We start from the raw sequence: 18,778 nt of genomic DNA on the forward strand, positions 1-18,778 counted from the left end.
TGTTTTCCATTACTTTGTGCCCCCACGCCCCACTGCTAATTTATTGTGCCTACTTCATTTCTCACAATTCTGAACCACAAAATGCATCTCCTAAAAAATCCATCTTTATTTTTGGAAATCAGAAATAGCTAGGATCTTGGACACCAGTGTTCCAAGGTGTTCAAAGGAACAAGTGCAGGGACATTCTTTAATGTGTATTCCAAGAGTCCAAAGACACAGAGTAGAAGACAGAAAAGACAGTCACGTCAGAAATAAAATAAACCATATTTGTAATGATGATCATAGTCTATATTTAGCAGCTTTATTTCAGAAATTGATTTCTCTTTTACTCAACGTCCTTGCAAACAGCCAGATTCACCAGAGGCAGATTTTTCCTGTAGTCACATTTGCCTGGCTTTATTAAATTTCCTTTTCTTAATGAATCATGAGGGCTGAGCTAAATGTTAAATATCAGTGTTTGTATAAGGAACCTGCATGTTTGCTTTTTCTTCAATTAAGGAAAAGCCGGTTGACCTTGGTGGCCCTGAGCTTGTGCTTGTTAATGGCCTGTTTTCCTATTTAACAAGCCACTCTGTGAAACCGACCACACTGTACTGTAAGCACAGAGAAAGCAGGTGACGTTGGCTCCCTTTGGATGGCACCTGCGAAAGGAACCCTGACCCAGAGGTAGAAGGTGGAAGCCCAGGAGACGCCTCCTCTTGGTGCTGGGGGCTGCTTCTGTCTCTGCGCAAATGCATACATTAAGATACTAGGGATGAGAAAAGTTATTTGAAAAACCTAAGTCGGGAGATAACTTAATCTGAGCTTAAGAATCCAAGTACACACAGAATGTTTTAGAAACTCTTTTCAGAACATGGAATTCCAGAGCCGTGGATGTGAGCTCCAGGAGTGGGAGACTCAGCGTTTTTAAGATCCACTCCACAGTGCAGCTGGCAGCCCCTGCCTCAGAGACCAATAGACCCCACCCCCGTGGCACAGGTGAACGGCCTCCCAGTCTCGCTGAGAAGTGGACTTTCCTCCTCTGCTAGAGACCTCCGTGAATGAGGAACTCCCTGTGCCTTTATGGGTCAGCTGAAACCACAAGAAAGTTCTTCCCTGACAAAGAATCCAAATCCACCTCCTTGTAATATCACCTTATTAATTCAGATCCTTTCATCTGGAAACACACAAGATAACTCTTCAATAATACATGCCAACTCTCCAGGTATCTGAGTACAACTTCTAAACCCTCTCTTTCCCTGGGGTCCATGCATTCTCAACCCCCCATTACTCATTCCATGGGGGAAGCTCCTAAGTCGGTAATTTCAGCTCCCTGCTGTCTTCTGAGTGCCCAGCCTGTGTGTCCACCTTCCTGGTGGATGTCCCCAGGTGGACGTCTCTGATACTTCCATTTCAGCGTGTTTAAAAGCATGCTAACGTTACTGGCCCTCACACCCCCTCCTTTTCCTGCTTTCCCCACCTAGTATGTGACCCTCCCCGACACTGTCCATGCTGGGTCCCCAGGTTGTCAAGACCTCATTCCTGACACCTTCTGTCCTTTTGGCACCCATACCAAGTTCATCATGATCAGGTCCTATCAATGCAGCACCTAAATGCTGCTTGAGTCTATCCATTCCATCTCATCTCTAGGAACACCACTTTCCTGGTCCAGACCCCCATCAGCAGTCCATGTGGGATCTCAGCTTTCAACTAACCTGCTTCTGGATTTGCTCATTTGAATTCATTCTCCTCTCTACCAATAGCACAGAGCTGATCATGTCTTGGCCCTACTAAATGACCTTAAAATAAAAGTTCAAAGCCCTCAACATGATCGAAAAAGCCCTGTGTGATTCAGATCAGGCCCACAACTTTATCACTGTCTCCTTCTTCGTGCTCTATGCTGGTGTGTAACATGACATCCACAGGCCAGCAGCATCAGGAAGCTTGTTAGAAATGCAGAGTCTCTGGGACAGAACCTGTGTCTTAACAAGATCTCAAGGGGATTCTTGTGCCTGGTGAAGTTTGAGAAGCATTGCTTCTCAAGTTAGCCTGCTTCTAACATTTGAGCCTCCAGACCCCCTGTTTCTTCTTCCTGAGATATTTTCCTTGCTATCACATCCCAAAACCATTCCTGGCTAGCGTAGTTATGTGTCCACTTAGAAGTCACTCTCTCGAGAAAACCTTCTGTGATATCTCATGACTGAGTTGAGGGATCCCTCAAATCTGATTTGCTCAGATTTTCCACATGTTCTTTAATCAAGCTTGCATATTTCGTCTCTTAAGAGATATCTTATCAGCCAGGTGCAGAGGCACATGCCTGTAATCCCAGTGGTTTGGGAGACGGAGGTAGGAAGATTGCTAGTTCAAAGCCAGCCTAAGCAATTCAGTGAAGCCCTAGCAACTCAACAAGATCCTGTCTCAAAATAAAACACAAAAAAAGGCTGGGGATATGGCTCAGTGGTTAAGTGCCCCTGAGTTCAATTCCTGGTATCAAAAAAAAAATAAAAAAGAGAGAGAGAGAGAGAAACATCTTATCTACTATCATATCCCCAGTGTCTAAAATATAGTAGATGCTCACTAAGTATCTATTTATAATGACAAATTAGTAGTGGGTGCTCATTAAATAGCAGTTCCAAATCTCTTGCTGAAATCCAGATATGCTATATGATCCTGGCCTTTCCAGATTGTGTGTGATCAGAGACCTTCTCACAAGAGGAACTGTGTGAGGTTGCACTGGTGTTATTTGTTTTTTGTAAGCTATTGCTGGACCCTAGTGATCATATCCTTTTTCCCTCAATGCCCATCTTTGGATCATCTTATAGAATGATAAGTATCAGAACACAAAGGGACCCTGGAATCTGCATGATTTGATCTCCTGGTCTATAGATATAAGGAACCTAGGACCCAGAGCATGACTTTCACAAAGGGTCCTCAACATGTGTGGGGGTACCACTAGTCCTCCCCCTTTTGAAAATCAGTACATGTTTGCCTCTTCCTGGTATTGGTGGTCTTCACCCCTGCTGCCATTCAGAATTCCTCCACCCTACTCACAGTCTCTCAGGCCTAGAAGACATCCTTTCTCCAGGGACAGACTTTTAATTCATTATTGGAACTCAAAATGATCTCTTCATACTTTATCAAATACTTTGACCTTTAAATACCTTAAACTAAGGAGAGGTCCAACTATACCTGATGAGCAATACATTTTCATAAGAGAGGATAGTGACCGTAGTTTAAGAAATAGTCGAGGAATACTAACATTAAACTCTCTTCTCTCATTGGCAGGCTTGCGTCCTCTGTCTTACCCTCCTTGCTCTGGGTATGGCTTCAAAGACATATTTTTGTCACCCTTGACATGTTAAAAATGTATCTTCTCTATGTTCTTTATTCAAGATGATAGTGACTGGCCATGTGTGGCCGTTAAGCACTTCAGGTGTGGCCAGTGTACACGAAGATGTGTTGTAGCCCCCCTCCATTTTCCAGGGTGCCAACCCTTGAAGAAAACTGATTTTCTTCCACAAACTCTCATCTCCCAGATATTGGCTTTTGAGCAACAAGCCGCTGACCTGAGTTCAGCTACATCTTGAAATGATCATTTTTGAATGCAGTGGGTTAACTAAAATGTATTATTAAAACGAATGTGTCTGTTTCTTTTCACTTGTTAGTGGGAATGCTGTAATATTAAAAACTGTAAGTGGGCCTCCCATTACATTTCCATTGTATAATGCTACCATGAGCTTTAAGATAGCTCTTAGTTTTATATTTATTTTTTATCTTTGTTTTCTATTCCATACTTTCAAGTTTGGTGTACTTGCTACTAAACTATAATCCAGTCAAAAGTTTCCACTGCTGCCACATTAAGCTCTGAAATCCTCCTCACATCATTTTTCACTAGCATCTTTTGCTCAGAGATTGTCAGAAATTCATTGTTCAGTGCTTCCCCAAATACTCAATTCCTTTGACTTAATAATGTAACACTGGGAGATGGGAATGGGAAAGACAGTAGAATGAATCAGCATAACTTTCTTGTGTTCATATATGAATACCAACCAGTGAAACTCCATATCATATGTAACCACAAGAATGTTGTTATACTCCATGTATGTACAATATGTCAAAGTGCATTCTACTATCACGTATAACTAAAAAGAACAAATAAAAAAAAACAAAGTTAATGAAATAATGTAATACCACTACTAAGAATAATACAATAATGTTAATAATGATGGTGATCATTTGTAGAGGGATTACTCTGTGTCACCCACTGTGAAAAGTACTTTCCATACATTGTCTCATTTAATGCCTACAATAACCAAGTAAAGTGAGTGCAATTATGTCTATTTTACAGAAGGAAACAAGGTATTCAACCAGGTTGTGGAAAAGCCTGGCTCACTCACCCCAATTTGTTGCTGGTTTCTTCTCTGCTCCTAACAAGGTTCCTTTTTCCAGTTGTGACACCAAAGTGTCTTCAGCTGCTGCCAAATATCCCCTAGAAGGCAAAACTATCCCCACTTCCCCTAGTTGAGAACTATTGGCATAGAGCAGCAATGACCTTTATTGTTTCCTTTCAATTTGGCCACCCATGTCAGCTGCACCCTCTAGGAAGATGAGACCTCCTGGATATCCCCAATGGTGTGTTGGGTTCAGGCTCTCTGTGGGATTACTCTGTCTGCTTAATTCTTTTGGCTGGTAAATCCATGCAAGCAACCCTTCATAGCTCCCCCACCACTGTTGCTTCTCCTCACCAAACACCCTGCAGGAGAGTACAAGCCCCCAAAGTCAACTGTGGGTCATTTCCTGCTACACATGTGGGCACCTCCTTCAGGGTTAGAGCTCATCCAGAGATTTTTTTGATTGACAAGTTTTGGATTTCTGATGAGTAAAAAGAAGAAAAGAAGGGCAAAACCTCAACTGGCCATTCTACTGTCATGTATAACTAATTAAAACAAATTTAAAAATTTTTTTAAAAATACCCTCAGCTGGCATAGTTGGAAATGTGCTAATTGAATTTAAGTCTAGACTTTCTCATCTGTCTTTTTATTTACCCACTTCCTCCAAAGCTACATGGTTGCAAAAGGGAAACAAGTCCAATGTGCATTCAAATGATTAGGAACTAGACCATTTCTCAGTCATTTACATAAAAATTGCTGTTTTGAAATGCCCAGTCTCCTGCTCTATTTCCCATATTGCATTAGAGAGAAGTCACATGACCCAGGAACAGACCCCTAGCTTCCCACCTTTCTTGAGAGCCATGCCAGTTTGAACCCTTATGTGGCCAGTGTAGCCCTCTTTCAGCAACAAGGTGGTACCATGATCTAGCTAACATTAAGTCAGAGGTCCTACAGAGCCAGGGTCACTGTTCAATGTGTACATGAGTATATGTCTATTTAAACTCTGACTCTCTTCAAAGTAAACTTGGGGTCCACTTCCTTTCTTATATTTTCAGTTTCTACATTATTTGGTAGAGACAAAGAGGAATCATTTTCTCCCTCATTCCCTTTTAAATCAGATGTAATTTGAAAGAAAAGTAATGATTATTTTTTTAGTCTACTTTCTTTCAATACTAACAAATATAGAAAGGTGTCCTGCTGCTTCATGTAGAATTATTTTAAGGCTGGTAAGTTGGTCTTTCCAACTTTAATCAGGTGCAGATAAGAGCTTGCTGATGTGCACATTCTGAAATTTCATGGCTCCAATGCAAACTCACTGCCTGGAAGCTAGGAGGCCTGACACTTGGAGGACTGTGCTGTCTGACAAACCGAATTAATAATGAATGAACCATCTTGTATAATCAGAAAGGGGAGGAAAGCTACAAATTAGAAATAAGTGTGCTCTTCATTACAGATGGCAGCGGGATGCTGCTTAGGGTATCACTGATGCTCAAATTAGCTGCGGGGCTCACAAACCACTTGCTGCTCTCTGCTTCTCACTTTCCTCTTGAGAGTCTCTTTCTCAAGGGATTTGCAAAATGAGAAATCCAAACTTGGGAGATGCTTTGCACCACACAAGAATGATGAATTATTATTCACCTAGGTGTACAGATATTGTAAATGGGTTACATTTCCATCTTAAATTAAGTTAAAGCTCTCATATTTTCCAAATAATTAGATCAAAATTATGCCAAGAAGGGAATTTTTGCAAAATTTACGCTATCCTCAAGAGATGCTCATTCCAAATATCATGTGCTTTCATAGAAAATGAGCTGCCCAGCTCTGAATCAGGGGAAAGTTGCTGGTGTTTGGTTTGGTTTTCCTTTGTTTTATTTTAACATATGCTACCAAGGACTAGCTGTGGCATTAGCACTCTGTATGTGAGTGAGCCCATGTGTGTGTGAGCACGTGTGCACACCAAAACCCGAGCTGATACAGAAATGAAATTGCATGAAAACTCAGAGAGGGCCCCAGGGAAGCCAGTTAGCATCACTCCATCAATGAATTTCTGTAGGACAAAGACTGGGCAAGCTGGACATGCAGGCAACACAAATATCTCACAAGGTATCCAAACTATTTCACTGATCCAGGAATGGTCCCTGAGGCCAAGACAAACTGATAGCCTGCGCACAGCTCTGCAGTGGTCACGGTGCAGAGAGTGAGAACTCCAACTGTGGCTCTGGCTCACCCTGCCTGTCTGGCTCTTCTAGGACCATGTTGGTTCTCCTATGCCTTGAAGGGCTCTTGCATTGAGGTGAGAGTGGATCAAGGTCAGTTTAAGCAGCCTGGAAGCCGGGGGTCTTTAAAGCTATGGACAACAAGTGTGGCAATTGCAGCTGTGACCTGCCTGCTTGTGAGGAAGGCCAGAGCTGGGTGGAGGTAAGGACCATTGATGTGACCAATGTGGCCACAGGGATCGTTCCCAGAACTCAGTGATCAGCAGGGGAAAATGCTCAAAAATAAACAACGCAGCCTCCTATTGGCACCTGGGATGTGAATGAGTGTCACCTCTGTTCTGCAAGCCTTGAAAGGATCTGCCAAATTACAACAACACCTGCAGCAGCAGATTAGGTGAAGGAGTCAGAGGGTGCAGAGGATGGAAAATCCCAAGAAGGAAAGAGCGGGTCAGTATGTGGCAGCAGGAAGCCTTGGCAAGACAGGAAAGTGGCTGCTTTACTTAGGGCAGCTGGACTGGTCTGGTCAAGGTGTGCTCCAGCAACAAGGGTGAACACGCTATGGAATCCCAAGTCCACTGAGCCTGGCCACCCCGGCCACTGCACACAGAGCCCACGTGAGCAACCATGACTGAGCTTTGCCTTCAAGGAAGCACATGTGACAGGTAGGATAATGTGGGTGGTCACAGCCACAGGCTATCCCCTGTTACCTCTGGTCATGTGACATCCCAGTGCAGAGGAGTTTTAGTTGCCAGTGGAGTTAAGGAATCAGATAACCTCAAGAAAGAGAGATGATCCTGGACGATCCAGGTGGCCCATTGGAACCGCATTGTCTTGACAACTGAAAAAGTACATGGAAGCGAGAATGTGAGAAAGCCAGGCCAGATACGGCTGGTTTCAGCAAACAAAGAGGGCCGTGAGCCTAGGCATGAGGGGTTCTCTGGAAACTGGGAAAAATAAGTCTCCCCTGAAAGCCTCTGAAGGTCCACAGCCCTGCTGGCATCTGGTGGGAGCCTAGGAGAGCACATCAGACATTCTTGACATCGGAAACTACAAGTGGGCAAGTTTGTGTTGTTTCAAGCCACCACCACAGGAGCCAAAGGAGACAATTTGCTACAGCAGCAATAGGAAAACAATGAGGTAACACAAAATTATCCTCAACATATCTTTAAATATGTTTAAAACTTGTACTAGTAGGAATGGTGCAGGAAAGACGGGCCTCATGGCAAAGCCTCGGAGAGGCTGGCATGGTGGGCTGAGGCAGAGAGCACATGGCCTTTGTCGTTGGCTTCTATTCAGTCTAGCACCCTGGGGAGGAGCTCTGGGGGCTACAGAGTAACAATTGAAGCAACTGTTTTCAATAAAACTGCCATAAGGCAGCAGGCAAAGAAGTATTGCTTTGGGGCCCTGCTAACAGGATGTAAGGCCCCAAGGGCAGAGGGCGCACAAACTCTGCTCAGCCACGCAGGCTGCAAGGGGCTGTGGAGCTCTCCACTCGATGCAGAAGTGTCTGCTAGTGACCTGGGCCGCAGCGCTCAGTGTGGAGGGCATGAGTGGCAGAGCCCAGAAGACTCAGGCATCTGTATAGTGGACATAGCAGGGGTCCTCGAACACCCACAAAGAATGAGATGAGGTCCCCAGGAGGCTGCAGTACCCAGCAGATGCCTCGGGCAGTGGCCATAACCATCCCTGCAAGGGATGAAGGTCCTGAATGAACAGGAGAGGGGCAAGGCTGCCATTGCTCACGTCACCTTCCTGCCACTCAAGGCTGGAGTGACATGGGTTCCCAAAGACTATCTGATAACTCCCAGGACTGCAGAAATGGTGGGCACACAAAGAGAGAGTTCACTGATAGCATCAGGGCAGGACAAAACTTCTCCAGGAACTTGTGTCTAGGACTTCTGAAATATGTCTACGTGGGATTGGACCCAGATTTAAGCCTAAGGCAAGGGAACAGTGAGGCAAAGTGAATTGCTTTGTTACCAAACTGTCAGCAAAACATTGCTCCTCGGCTGCGTCTGCACTGATGTGGTGACGGCCCTGCAGAAACTCATATGGCAAATGAAAGACACAACACTCTGCTTGGACCTACGTCCTAGGGGAGTCAGAAGTTCAACATCAAAGGGGTGTGTTCTTATTTTTTTGTCCAAGAGCAGTTTCCAATAAGAGGGGATTTAAACACAGGCCTAAGAGGACCCTACAGGCATCCCTCAGCCTTATGACCTCTGAACAAAGAGCACCCAGAGGTCAGGGGCTCACCCAACCCACACATGGGGGTTGGGCCTTGTGGCCACTTTTTCTTGAGTGCCACCCCAGGAAATGGAGGTCTCGCAGGCTCATCGTTACTCTCTACAAGACATGAGGACGCTAAGTTTCTCTTTCAAGGTGTTTTCTCGGCTGATGGTTCTGGTGTTGCCATGACTTTGCGTCAGTCCTGTGCTTACAACTGACTGTCCTCTGTGTGAGGTGCTGCCCCAGATTTAATCCTGGAGATCTCCTTCTCCTTCTTGCTGGCTCGCCACGTGCGTTAAGTAAAACCCCTGCCTGCCATTTGCTTTGATGAGATTCAAGGTTTCTCTGGGGGAGAAAGAGGAAGCCTCTTACTTGACAAGATAAATAGGAAAGAGCAGAGATTGGCTGCATTTAATCAGAGCCCACACCAACCTAAAGCAAAATGAAGCCCCAAATATCCCCTTAACTGATCCAAAGTCAAACTCATTTACAGGTTTAGGGTAGCAGCAAATCCTAATCCGTGAGCTGAGTCCCTTCTCCATGAGCTCATGCAGTGGCTTGAAACTAAGTGGTTATTTAGAGTTTATTTTCTTTTTGTTAAGATGGTGACCTGTGGTTCTTTTAAATCAGTGTCACAGTCATTTATGGAAGCAGAACCAAGTAAGGAAAAGTTAGAATGTGGAGTTAAAGACCCGAACTCTAGTCTCAAAAGCCCCACTTCCTGGCCACCTGACTACCTACAGTAAGGGGCAGAATCTCTTTGAACTTTAAGTTCTACCTCTGCAAATTAGAGAAATTGCTCCTTGTTCTCTGCCCACCCAAGGTTGGAAAAGGGCCTGTGAGCACCGTGTATAGCAGAGCTGTGTACGTGTCCCCATGGTCCTTGGCCAGGTCCGAGAGAGACAACTGGTGCACAGCCCACCCAGGCCTCCAGGGAGCACTCTCCAGGAGGAGCATCAGAGTACTGACCACAGAACATGGCAGGATGTGGTCACCACCACAGGAGCCAAAGGAGACTAAGTTGTGGGAAAGAGAATCGGGTCCCCAGGGTACCAGGTAGCCTTCCAGGGGACAGAGATAGACCTCCCCAGCAGAGCCACAGCTCTGGAAGAGTCCAGACTGTGCTTGAGGGACAGCGGGACATCCTTGGCTGCAGCAGAAGATGACATGAAAAACAATGATCATTTTAGGGCTTATGGGTCAATTCAAATAAAATATTTTAAGAATTAAAGTGCATTAAGACAAGTCCATGAGGAGATGGCCTCGAGCCCTGGAACTGGAAGTCTAGGAAATAAGACGTGCTGACTCTGAGGCACAGGTCCTCTTGTCCCAGAAACAGAGCTGGGTTTGAGTTGGGAGGAAAAATTGAATAAGTGCATTGACCTTTACCCTCCCCCCCAAAAAAATTCTCCCTATTTTAAAACTTTCCACGTGATAATTACCTCCTCCTTGATTGGGGTTTGTGATGGTTTTATGCCCCTCCCCCATTAAGCAGGGCAGCAGCTTTCTCCACTGATATCCTGAGGGTATCAGTGTAAGGTTTGTGCTTTCTGCACATCCCTGACCAGGTTCAGGCTGAGGAAGCTTCCACATGAAGAAAAGCCCAAGGCGAACAGTAACTGCTCCAAAAGTCACAGCCTATTGACTTTGCTGCAGCTTCTGAACAAAGCATGCAGCTGATTTCCCTGGCCTCTGTATGCTTTGGTGCTGAGTGACGTGGCCAAGTGAAGGGGAGCGCACACGCCCTCCTAGCCCTCTGATCTCGTCATCCCGCAAGGCTACGTGCACACCTGCACCCCACTGCCTCACCTGCACCCCAACACCTCTCCTGCACTCTGGAACAGCTTCGTCTCATGTCTGCTCCTCTTCTCAGTCACCAGGGGAAATACGCTGGGTCAAACACCCCAGACCCAAGGCACTCGGCATGCAATCTGTGCGCCACCTGCCCCACGGCCCCGGAGCACCTTCCTTTCCTAGCCCGTGCCATTCACCACCCCTAAGATATTTGTGCCTGATTTTCTAATTCTTCCAGCACAAAGTTTTAATTCTTTAAAGTTAGTAAACCTGCTACAAACTCCAACATCAAATATTTCCCCTCAGACTGTTAAAAGATGCCCTTCTGTTTTTCTAATAACTGTATTTTGACTTACAGTAAAAATTTTTAAAGAACTCAAATATATTTTAAGCAGTTTTAAATTCTTGAGCACCAATCTTATTAAACATTAAGAACCTTACCCTAGATATCTGGTGATTTTGGTAGTCAAAATATAGACTTCCCAGGTTTTCTTTCACCTCCAGTGTTAAAAATGTGGGAAACATAAACAATGATCATTTTAGGGCTTATGGGTCAATTCAAATAAAATACTTTAAGAATTAAAATGCATTAAGAATTATTAAGTGTAAGGTTTTTTTATGACAATTTCAATTTTAGGAGTCGTTTTGTTTTTGTTGGGGATCCAACCCAGGACTTCATGTGTGTTACACTAAAGCTCTACTTCGAAGCCATTTTAAAAGCTTCAAATTTCACATCCAGAAAATTCTTTTTCAAGGAATTGTGCTCTTGTAGCCCATAATCCTTTCTTGCTAGAAATATGCCATTTCCAGGGACACAGATGCATGAAGCAAATAGAACAAGAAGATTCCAAGGCTACCATAGAAGGTCATCATGAGTTTGATGTGAGTTCAAGGCCGTACTCCACCTGCCACACTCTGTGAGCTCACTACAGAGTTCAAGAAGCCAACACTTTCCACCCCCCCCCCCCATTCCCTCAATGAGTCAATTTGGCAAGAAAAAGGTCAAACATCAAAATAGCTCTTTGGCATCAAATGAAAGATTTTTTACCAACCTTTCAACTGGCGATATCAATTGACATCAGAAATCTGACACTCTTGTCACTGAAAATGGAGAAAAGACAATTATATTGTTTAACAAAATACTCTGCAGCTTGACTGATGGGACCTAATGTATTTTAATCACTCTGTGAGATGGGACGTCTCAACCTATGAGCCCCTGGGCTTTCCATAGCACGTAGGGTATTTTGGAGGAGCATAAGAAGACTACTGTGGTTAAAAGGAAAACACAGGACCAAAGCCTCGGAAGTATGAGAAAACACTGTGAAGAGCTGGACATGGTGGCACATGCCTGTGACCCCAGCAACTGGGAGGCCGAGGCAGGAGATTCAAAAGTTCAAGCCAGCCTGGGCAACTTAGTGAGAGCTCTCAAAATAAAAAATAAAAAGGACTTGGGGTGTAGCTCAGGGGAGAGTGCCTCTAGGCATTCCTAACACCACAAACAAACAAACAAACAAAAACCCATTGTGAATTATGGGTTTTCTCAACAATATGTATGAGGTAAAGAGTGGGCCAGAAACACAGGCATGAACCAGAGATAAAGGATGTCCTAGGTGACATTCCTCCATGCATGCCACATCTGGGTAGGGAAACTTTAAAGGGTTTTAGGCAAGCAACGTACATGGAAACTGTTTCTAAGCCATATCTTTCAGTTCTAGAAGTCTGGCTCATAGCAGACCAATCCTCTTGTCTAAAGCAACTAAAAAGGATAACTTTAGTAATTTTAAAAAATCTTATCTTGAACACATTAGAAAACTGTTCAGTCACCCAGGATTTGAGGGTCAAGACATCTGAAACAGGAAACTCACTGGACTGCATCCAGTGTTCTATAGTTTTCCCTCAAGGTACTTCCAGTTCCATGAACTTCTGGAGCAGGAGGCTTGTACATGAAGAACAGCAGTTGCTAAAGGGCGGACATGAGCACAGCTTTCAGCAATCTCACAGGGTCAGGTGCAAAACCCCGGGCTGCCAGGGCAGTGAGGACTGGAGGGGTTGAGATTCTGGTGAGGAGATTGCAGAGAAGTCAAAGCATTTGTTTAAAATCCTCAAGTTTATTTGTAAACTGTGTAGGCAGATAATTTAAAAGACTGAGCAGAATTACAGACCTAAAAATAAAACAAAAAATAATAAAACCTTTAGAAGATAACACAGGAGAAAATCTAGCTGCCCTTGTGTTTGGTGATGGCTTTTTTGAGACAACACCAAAAAACATAATTCATGAAAAATAACCATGATAAGTTGGACTTCATCAAAATTTAAAACTCTGTGAACGACACTATTAAGAGAATGCAGAGAAAAATGATAGACTGAAAGAAAATATTTGCAAAATACATATTTGATAAAGAGCTAGAATCCAAAATATACAAGAGACCCTAAAGCCCAACACTAATAAAACAAAAACTTAATTTAAAAATGGACAAATGAGCTAAATAGACACCTTAGCAAAGAAGAACTCATTTGGAACTTCTAGTATCATGGTTTTGTATTTTACATTTTGGTCTGTTCAGATGGCAAATAAGCTCAGTGTCATTGATCACTAGGGAATTGCAAATTAAGACAACAATGAGATGCTACAGTATCCTTATTAATATAGGAAAAATCCAAAATACTGACAACAACAAATGCTGACAAGAATGCGAGTGACAGAAACTCTCATTCACTGCTGGTAGAATGCAAAGTGATACAGCCCCATTGTAAGATAGTGTGGCTATTTCTTCCAAGATAAAACATACTTTTACCATATAATCCAGGAATTGTGATCCTTCAAATGAGTGGCAAACTATTGTTTACCCCAAAAACTGCATACTAATACTAATATAAAATACTAATGTTTATAGCAGCTTTATTCTCAGTTGCCAAAACTTGGATACAATCAAGCTCCCTTCAACAGGTAAATGGATCAGCAAACTGGGATACATCCATGAAATGGGATATTGTTAAGCAATACAAAGATCTGAGCTGTTGAATCATAAAAAGCCATGGAAAAAAACTTAAGTACTTAGTGAAAGAAGTCTACTGAAAATCCTGCATGTTGTTTCCAATTGTATGACATTCTGGAAAGGGAAAGACTGTGAAGACAATCATAGACCTGTGGTTGTCATGGGGGTTGGGAGGAGGAAGGGAGTGATGAGCAGACGGAACACAGGGATTGTTAGAGCAATGAAACTATTCTGTAGGATGCTATAATGGTGACAATATGTTATTATATATTTGCCAAAACCTGTGGAATGTGCAATTCAAAGAATGAAACCTCATGTAACCTACAGATGTCAGCTAATAAGAGCATGCCACCATCAGGTAATAAATTATAACAAAGGCACCACACTAATGCAAGGTGCTAATAATTGGGTGCTATATGTATATGTGCGGTGAGGGAGTCTGTGGGAATTCTCTGTACTTGTCACACAATTCTTCTGTAAAATTCAAACTGCTCTAAAGCATAAAGACTAGGTTTTTTTGTTTCTGAGGTTTAAAATTTTATTAGGTTCAAAAATCCACATAAAGACTATTAATTAGAAAAATAAAAATACTAAGCAAGCGATACCTAAGTGCCTGAATTATCAATTGTCTTAGCGTGGTGGGGATATAAAAATTGGAAGTGAGGGTCTGCAAGTTGAGAGAGCCTGGTAAAGACCAAGGACTTTCAGCTGGGATCCTGGAAGGATCAGATTCTAAGAATAAGACACAACCAAAAGTAGGGTTAGGACTTACAAAGACTGAAACTCAGCCATGAATCTTGTCACTCAGTGGATTAAATGACATGTCCTACCTTGATTCCTGCCAGAAGCTAAAGAAAATTCCCTCTAGAGGAAACCAATACAACTTACCATTCCAAAGTCTGTAACTTGGTGAAGAAATTACCTGATATACTAAGGAAAATAGCAAAGGAAAGAAATACATACACATTATTGTATCACACCCTCACCCCCAAAACTCATAGGTAAGTTAGAAATAGAAAAAAACTGCAAAAGAAGATGAAAAGATTTTATCAGAGGAACAAAAATAAGACTGACAGCTGACTTCTTGACAAAGACTATGGCAGATAGAGGAAGATATAATGCCTCTGAAACAGATGAAAGTGAATACAATCCAGACCACCACACTGAGAAAAAATCCTTGTCAACAATGAAAACCTCCCCCAAAGAGGAGACGATTGCTTCTTGTGTTATGAGGCCAGTATTACATTGATAGAAAAACAAAACATTACAAGAAAAGAAAACAACAGACCAATAATTTTATGCATGATTAAGATGCAAAACCCTTAAAAATATTAATAAATTGAATTCAGCAATATATAAAAACTGTATCATGACCAAGTGAAATGAACCTCAGGAATGCAAATTCAGTTTAATGTTTTAAAATATTAAATCGATAGGCTAAAACTTAAAAAAAAATCATATGAACACTTCAATAAATCAAGCAATGATTTGGCAAAATCCAAGAGCCATTATTCATAAAATTCTCAACAAACTAAAAGTAAATAGAAAAGCCCTCAGATTTTAAGATTGAAAGTTTCCCTCTTAAAATTAAAAGCAAGACAAAGGTATCTGGTCTCATTACTAGTGAGTTTATTACCAATATAGTGGGATACAAAGGCCAATGTATAAAATAAAATAATATTTCTGTATTTTTAGCAACAAAAAAATAAACACACAATTTTATGAAGTCCATTTTCAGTAGAATGAAAATAAAATAATTAGGAAAATATTTTTTGAGAAAAATATGTGCAAGACCTATACACTGGAAACTAGAAAACATTACTGAAAGAAATTAAATAAGACCAAAATAAATAAAAATTTATACCATGCTCATGGATTAGGAGGCTTAGTATTATTAAGATGTAAATTTTCCCAAAATTGATCTATAAGTAATCCTCCTTCCTACCACCCCAGAACCTGAAAGGCCATTTTTTATGTTGTTGTTCTTTTTAGATATACAAGGCAATAGAGTGTTCTTTGACATATTACACACACATGGAATATAACTTAGGATCTCATTCTTATGGTTGACAAGATGTGGAGTTTCACTGTGGTGTATTCATATATGAACACAGGAAAGTTATGTTCAATTCATTCTACTATCTTTCCCATTCCCATGCCCCCTTCATTTCCTTTTGTCTAATCCAATGAATTTCCATTCCCCCCCCCCATACCTTATTTATTATGTGTCAGCATCCACATATCAGAGAGAATGTTCAGCCTTTGGTTTTGTGTGCTTGGCTTATTCCTGGAAGCCCTTTTTAAAACTGTAAGTGGCAGCAACTCTGTCATTTACACAGAAATGCAAAAGGCCTAGAATAGCAAGAAACCAATTTGTAAACTAAAATAAAAAGTAAGCTTGACAGATTTGCATGATCTCAGACTTCAGAGCATTTGAAACACTGTAACTATTGGGATATGATAGACATAAATACAGAACAGAATGGAGTTCAGAAATAGACTACATATATGTCAATTTTAAAAAATCCAGGGTAATTCAAAGGGAATAGGATAATTTTGTAACAATTGATTCAGAATAATCCTGACCCTTGCTTACCATCATAAACAAGAATTAGCTTAAAATGAATAAAAGATCAATATGTGGGAACTAGAACTCCAAAATCCACAGAAGGTAGCAGGTTACAACCATTGCAACCTTGAGTTAAATTCAAGGATTTTTAAATAAGAAACAAATATGAACCATAAAAGGAAAATTTATGAATTGGATTTTATTAAAATTCAAATTAATGTCCTTCATAAGATACCATTAAGAACATGAAATGTAGCTTGGACAGAGAGAAACTATTTGCAAAACTTCTATCTGATAAAGGACTTATATCCAAAATACATTAATTAAAAGCTCTTACAATGTAGTAACAATAACGAGAAGCAATTCAATTTATTTAAATAGATACTTTACCAAAGAAAATATACAAATGACAAATAAACACATGAAAAGATTCCCAGCATCATTAATCACCAGGGAAATGTGATCAAACTCTTTGAGATGCCACCCACCAGAATGGCTAAGGCTTTTTAAAAAAGCCAAGTACTATGGACAATGTGAAACTGGATATCTCAGGCACTGCTAGTAGGAAGTATTGGATAGCCATTTTGGAGAGCAATTTAGCAATTTCTTAGAAGTTAAACATAATATTTACCATAAAACTCAGCAATCGCCCATGTTTTTATCCAAGAGCAATAAAAGAATATGTCTACAAAACAACAGCGTATGAATATTGACAGCAACTTTGTTTGTAATAACCCAAACCCAGAAACAACCCAAATGTTCATCAGCTGGTGAACAGATAAACAAATCATGGTACTGAGAACAATAAAAATAAAGGAGCTAGTGATTTTCACAGAAGAATTAAAAAACATGATAAGCACCAGAGGCCCCTGGGCAGGAGGTAGAGGGGATGGGTGTGCAAACAAGGCTCCATCCAGCACCTTGTCTGGTTTGTCTGGCCCGGTATTCCAGGTGACTCTCGCCCCTTGGCATCACCCTTCGAGTTCTTGCTCAGCCCAGATCCATCCTCACGACTTCTTTCCATCTCACAAATGTCTCCCCAAAGAGAGCCAGAAGGACCTACTAGTGACAGGCGCCTGCCAGATCACTGACCAGTCTGGGCCTCTGGTGCCCTACACACCCACCACAGGATCACGGGTTCTGCTGGACATATTCTGTACCCCCAGAGGAATGCATCCAAGGGGAAGGCTGCCTTTACCACTGAAGATTATGACATGTTTGAAGTGTGTTTGGAGACCAAGGAATCAGGGGGGATACCTGGCCTGGGTGATCCTGGACATGGAGTATGGAGGGGAGGAGGTGAAACATTATGAAGAGATCCCAAAAGCTGAGAAGCTCAAACCTCTGAGATGAAGCTACCATGCCTAGAAGACCTCTCAGAATCGGTTCTGCCTACTGGAAGTAGCGAGAGGAGGAGATGGGACACCAATATAGTCAACACACTGGGGTCCTGTGCTTCAGCATGTTGTCAATGCTCTGCCTCCTCCAAATACCCATCTGGCAAGTTTTCTACTTGCAGCTTCTTCAAGGGCAAGAAGGTGATTGAGTAATGAGGCCCAAGCTCCTCGTCATTGGCATCTCAACCAGCAGAATATGGCTGGGCCATGTCTGGCCTAAGGTCTCTTACCAACCACACCATGAAGGCATGTTGGAGCTCTCTTGCCAGACTGATCTCTTTGGGTGTGGAGGACACGGGGCACACCCAACAAGTCAATGGGGGACTTCTTTCTAACTCCATAGGATCTGGACTGGTTCTGCAACAATAGGACTAGACAAGAAGAGAGATAAGGCACGAGAACAGATAAGAGAGGAAATAAAGTAAAGGTGGTAGATTTAAACACAACTCTGTAGTCACATTAGAAGTGAATGGCCTGAACATACCAATTAAAAAATAAATCTTTCCAGGTGTGATGGCAACCGCAGAGGCCAAAGTAGGAGGATCCCAAGTTCAAGGCCAGCCTGGGCAACTAAGCAAGATCCTGTCTCAAAATAAAAGCACCCCTGGCTTCAGTACCCAAAAAATAAACAGATCTTCCAGGGTTGGGATCTTGCTCTGTGGCAGATCATTTACCTACCATGTGCCAGACTCTGGGTTCAGTGCCCAGTACAACAGGGGAAAAAATCCAGACTGGATAAAACATGCAACTATAAATGGATTTTCAATGATAGTCAATAAACAGAGGGATATGGAAGGATAGAAAAGTCAAAGGATGGAAAACTCTGTACCAGACAAACACTACTCTGTATAACTATTAATTTAAGATGAATGCAAAGAACATTTCTAGAGATTAAAAAGGAATATTTATTTCACAATGACAAAGGAGTAAACTAACCAGAACAATGCAATGATTCCAAATTTGACAGCACTAATTAACACTGTGTCAAAGTTTATAAAGCAAAAATTGACAGAACTAAAACCAAGGAACAGACGAATGGACAACAATAATTGAAGATTTTAATACCTCTCTGACAACAATTGAGAAAATAGACAAAAATAAGGTCATAGAAGATCAAACAATTGGATTAAGAAAAATAATGTGATCAACCCATATATAAAACTGCAGAATACTTGTTATTTTCAAGTGCATGTGAAACATTTGCTGA

At 41.9% G+C, this 18,778-nt stretch overlaps 1 pseudogene; it reads left to right on the plus strand.

Annotated features, from left to right (window-relative positions):
* The first annotated feature begins 1,806 nt into the window (after positions 1–1,806).
* On the plus strand, positions 1,807–17,724 carry LOC124084463 (transmembrane emp24 domain-containing protein 10-like; annotated as a pseudogene).
* The last annotated feature ends 1,054 nt before the right edge of the window (positions 17,725–18,778 follow it).

Source organism: Marmota monax, unplaced genomic scaffold (genome assembly GCF_021218885.2).
Source record: "Marmota monax isolate L192 unplaced genomic scaffold, Marmota_monax_Labrador192_F-V1.1 WCK01_AAM20220418_F8-fsc00022, whole genome shotgun sequence".
In the NCBI taxonomy this organism is placed as follows: Eukaryota; Metazoa; Chordata; class Mammalia; order Rodentia; family Sciuridae; genus Marmota; species Marmota monax.